Source organism: Petromyzon marinus, unplaced genomic scaffold (genome assembly GCF_048934315.1).
Source record: "Petromyzon marinus isolate PM22_M1 ecotype Great Lakes invasive population unplaced genomic scaffold, UKy_Petmar_22M1.pri1.0 PM_G_Scaffold_38, whole genome shotgun sequence".
Classification (NCBI taxonomy): Eukaryota; Metazoa; Chordata; class Hyperoartia; order Petromyzontiformes; family Petromyzontidae; genus Petromyzon; species Petromyzon marinus.
The window spans coordinates 1,625,001-1,630,000 of NW_027422961.1; the positions used below are offsets into that span (position 1 = coordinate 1,625,001).

General features: G+C 42.0%; 1 pseudogene; it reads left to right on the forward strand.

Annotated features, from left to right (window-relative positions):
• The window catches only part of LOC142916161 (28S ribosomal RNA), a 10,608-nt pseudogene that overhangs the window by 3,083 nt on the left and 2,525 nt on the right, over positions 1–5,000 (forward strand).

The window sequence follows — 5,000 nt, forward strand, 5'->3', positions numbered from 1 at the left end:
CCGTGCAACACTGAGGGTTCATGGGGACGCTGTCCCATGACACTCTTGTTTGTCTCGGTGTCAACCCAGACACAGAATGAAGATGCCCTCTGGGCATCTGATGTTGCTAAACCTATGGCGTCTAGGTCGGCGCTAAAAATGACTAGTATACCTTCCATGACCTTCCATAACTCGTCCTTGGAAAAGGAAGAGGAGATGAACTACGATTTTTACGAACAGATTAAAAGTCTAGTTGAGTCGGATGACTCTTCAGATGACTTTGCAGAGGATGATGAGGATGTGGAGGAGTCCTTCCTCGACATATCGGCTGAGGAACCCGTGTTGGGAAAGTTTCCCATTGACACCAAGGGAACTATCACGGTTGTACTGCCTAGTCTGGAGTATATATGCGTTATCTGTAAACAACACATGGGCAAAGCATCCGAACTTGTTGCACATTTTAACATCAAACACAGAGACATTCCTCTGGTGTTTAAGTGCGCTAAATGTGACAAAACCAACTCAAACCACCGATCGATTGCCTGTCATGCCCCCAAATGTGGGGGAATAAAGTTAACTGAGGAAAGCTTACCAATGGTCTGTGAATGTTGCCAGGCACGCTTTGCAACTCTAAGTGGCCTTTCGCAGCACAAGAGGCATGCTCACCCAGTCACCCGTAATGAGGAAAGGATTAAAGATGGTATAAAGGGTACCTCGCAGAGAGGGGTACACCGTAGCTGCTGGTCTTTGAAGGAAGTAGAACAGCTGGCCCTTCTAGAGTTGCAGTTTCAGGGGAAAAAGAATATCAATAAGATCATTGCTGAAGCGCGTGGGACTAAGACCAACAAGCAAGTCTCTGACAAGAGACGGGACCTAAGTAAAAAGACAGGGGCCCCCATGTCAGACAGCTTACATTTTTCTTCTAGGCCTCTTGAGACATTGTCTCCCCCACCAAATGTAACAACGGGGACTTCATCCATACTCGCTCAAGCAGCTGAGCGGCTTACGAATGAGAATTCTGGGACCCTGGAAAAGCCTGCAATGGAGGCAATAAAGGCTTGGCTTAACGGCGAGGGCCAACATGATGCCCTCGTAGAAACTGCCACAGCATTGATGCTTTGTCCGATGAGATTGGTGAAAAACAAAGGCAAACGTTCAAAACCCGAGAACGACATTATTAAACCCAGGATATTACCCACACGATCTTGGATGAAGAAGAGAGCGGAAAAACGAGGAAGCTTCATGAAGCACCAGAAGCTCTTCTTTAAGAACCGCTCTCTTCTTGCGTCCTTAGTCCTGGATGGCACTGAACGTCATGAATGCCGAATCCCGAACGCAGATGTATATCGTTTTTACTGCGAAAAATGGGAGAAGGTGTTGCCATTCAATGGCCTGGGCCAATTTAAGTCATCAGGTGTTGCAAATAACGAATACTTTGAGCCCCTAATTTCGGTGGAGGAAGTTCAGACTGCCATACGGGCCATTAAACCAACGTCAGCAGCTGGGCCAGATGGCCTAACAAGGGCTGCAATCTGTGCTGCCGACCCCGAGGGTCGGACACTGACAGCCCTATTTAATGCATGGATGATTACAGGAATTATTCCCAAAGAGTTGAAAAAGAATAGGACGATTCTTATTCCTAAGGTTATGGACGATGAAAAGCTGAAAGAATTGGGGAACTGGAGACCAATAACGATCGGTTCAATGATTCTGAGATTATTTTCCAGAATAATGACTGCACGTCTTGCTCGTGCTTGTCCCTTAAACCCAAGGCAGCGTGGTTTTATAGCGGCATCTGGCTGCTCTGAAAATCTTAAGGTGCTACAGGACCTTATGAGACATGCTAAGAAATTGCACAGGCCGTTGGCTGTCATGTTTATCGACATAGCGAAAGCTTTTGACTCGGTTTCGCATGCTCATATTTTATGGGTGTTAAGGCACAAGAAAGTAGATGAACACGTGGTGGGCATCATCCAGAACGCCTACGATCGGTGTACGACCTCGTTCAAAAGCAATGGCGAGTCGACTCGAGAAATTAGCATACGTGTTGGTGTCAAACAGGGTGACCCCATGTCACCCCTGCTCTTCAATCTTGCCATGGACCCTTTGATATGCACCCTAGAGTCACACGGAGTTGGGTACTCCATTGATACCGACCACGTGACAGCTCTTGCGTTTGCTGATGATTTGGTGTTGGTGAGCGAATCTTGGGTTGGTATGGCCGCCAATCTAGCGATCTTGGAATCATTTTGTGGGCTATCGGGATTGGAGGTTCAGGCCAGAAAGTGCCAGGGCTTCATGATAAGCCCAACCAAAGATTCATATACGGTGAACAACTGCGACCCATGGACTATCAAAAATAAAGATGTCCATATGATCCAACCTGATGAATCAACGAAATACCTTGGTCTGAAAATTGGCCCTTGGACTGGCACTATACAGCCTGATCTACATTGTCAGCTAAAGACATGGATCTCGAAAATCGATGAGGCGCCTCTGAAGCCAACTCAGAAGGTTGAACTACTCAATGCCTATGCCCTACCCAGATTGTTATATCCTGCAGACCACTCGGACTGCAAGCAATCAACTCTCCGTGGGTTGGACCAAGAGATTAGAAAGGCGGTAAAAGGATGGCTCCACCTTCCCGCTTCAACTTGTGATGGACTGTTATATGCCAGAGCCCGAGACGGAGGCCTTGCCATCTTGAAACTGGAAAAAACAATCCCTTCGGTTCAAGTTAGAAGGCTGCAACGTATAGCAAACTCGTCCGATGCTATCACCCGTAATATTGTGTCCTCGCAGGGTATGGAGGAAGAATACCGTAATTTGTGGGTACGAGCAGGGGGTGACAGTGATGCAATCCCAACATTCGTTCTCAGGGACTCGGTGTCAAAAGAACCTGTATATCCGAGACCCTGCGATTGGAGGGAGCATGAATTTCAGAGATGGTGCGAAAAGCCGGTTCAAGGAAGGGGCATTGTAAACTTTGCGCATGATAGAATCAGTAATGCTTGGTTGAGGCCATGGTGCGGCTTTAAACAATGCTTCTTTATCGCAGCACTACAACTAAGGGCAAATATTTACCCAACAAGAGAAAGCTTGAACAGAGGCAGAGATGGGGCCTTACGTTCCTGCAGGAAATGCTCTGCCAGACTCGAGTCCCTTTCGCACATTCTCGGTCAATGTCCTGCAGTACAGAAAGCAAGAATTGCGCGACATAACAAGATCAGTAACATTCTGGCAGACGAAGCGGCTAGATTGGGCTGGTCTGTATACAAAGAGCCACGGTTCATATCCGAGACGGGAGAGATGAGAAAGCCTGACCTCGTGTTTGCAAAAGATGAGGAGGCGGTTGTGATCGATGTCACCGTCCGTTTTGAGCTTTCAAAGAATACCTTGTCAGATGCTGCCTCGCACAAAGTTTCGTACTATACCCCTCTTGGTGATCAAGTCAAAGTGCTGACGAAGGCTAGCAAGGTCACATTCTTTGGATTCCCGGTTGGGGCAAGAGGAAAGTGGCCCCTTGAGAATAACGAGGTACTTACCTCCCTGGGCCTGACCAAACCCAGAACGACATCACTGGCCAAGATGATTTCCCGCAGAACGCTGCTTTTCTCTCTTGATATTCTGAGAATGTTCTGTGGAAATTATGCGGTCTATGAACAGTCATAGACAACCTCCGAAACAAATAATAGTTTTTTTTTAAGATGTCATTTGTTTTAGATTGATTTTGTTATTTTCGAAGGTGAAGTCGGTTTTTATTTCATTTTACTATTTTCCACAATTTAGATTGTTATTTTCCAAGACGAAGTCTTGGTTCTTTTTTTATTGTTAGTTTTTTTTTTAAACACGTCGTATTTGTTACTTTAGAGCTTAGAGGGGACTTTATTTTCGCCTTACTATTTTCTGCCTACAAAGAAGATTAAAAATAAGCTTTTTTCAAGATGGTTTTGTTATTTTCCAAGGTGAAGTCTTGGTATTCTTATTTTACTATTTTCCATAAAGAAGACCTTTCTTTTAGATTTTGTTATTTTCCAAGACGAAGACTTGGTATTTTTATTATATTGCAATTTTTTACACGAAGCTTATTCAAGAGCACTTATATAGATTAGACTTTGTTATTTTAATTCTTTATTTTTGGACTACATCAGTTCGAGAGTCCTGTAACTTACTATTTTCTGCCTACAAAGAAGATTAGAAATAAGCTTTATTTAAGATGTTTAGATTAGATTTTGTTATTTTCCAAGGTGAAGTCTTGGTTTTTTTTATTTTACTATTTTCCACAAAGAAGACTTTTCTTTTCTTTTAGATTTTGTTATTTTCCAAGACGAAGACTTGGTATTTTTTTGCTATTTTTTACAGGAAGCTTTATTCAAGAGCACTTATATAGATTAGACTTTGTTATTTTAATTCTTTATTTTTGCACTACATCAGTTCGAGAGAAGACTAAAAACCAACTTTATTTAAGATGTTTTAGATTAGATTTTGTTATTTTCCAAGGTGAAGTCTTGGTTTTTTATTTTACTATTTTCCACAAAGAAGACTTTTCTTTTAGATTTTGTTATTTTCCAAGACGAAGACTTGGTATTTTTTTATTGCTATTTTTTTACACGAAGCCTATTCAAGAGCACTTATATAGATTAGACTTTGTTATTTTAATTCTTTATTTTTGGACTACATCAGTTCGAGAGTCCTGTAACTTACTATTTTCTGCCTACAAAGAAGATTACAAATAAGCTTTATTTAAGATGTTTTAGATTAGATTTTGTTATTTTCCAAGGTGAAGTCTTGGTTTTTTTTATTTTACTATTTTCCACAAAGAAGACTTTTCTTTTCTTTTAGATTTTGTTATTTTCCAAGACGAAGACTTGTTTTTTTTTGCTATTTTTTTTTTACACTGCTTTATTCAAGAGCGCTTATATAGATTAGACTTTGTTATTTTAATTCTTTATTTTTGGAATACATCAGTTTGAGAGTCCTGTAACGTACTATTTTCTGCCTACAAAGAAGACTACAGACAA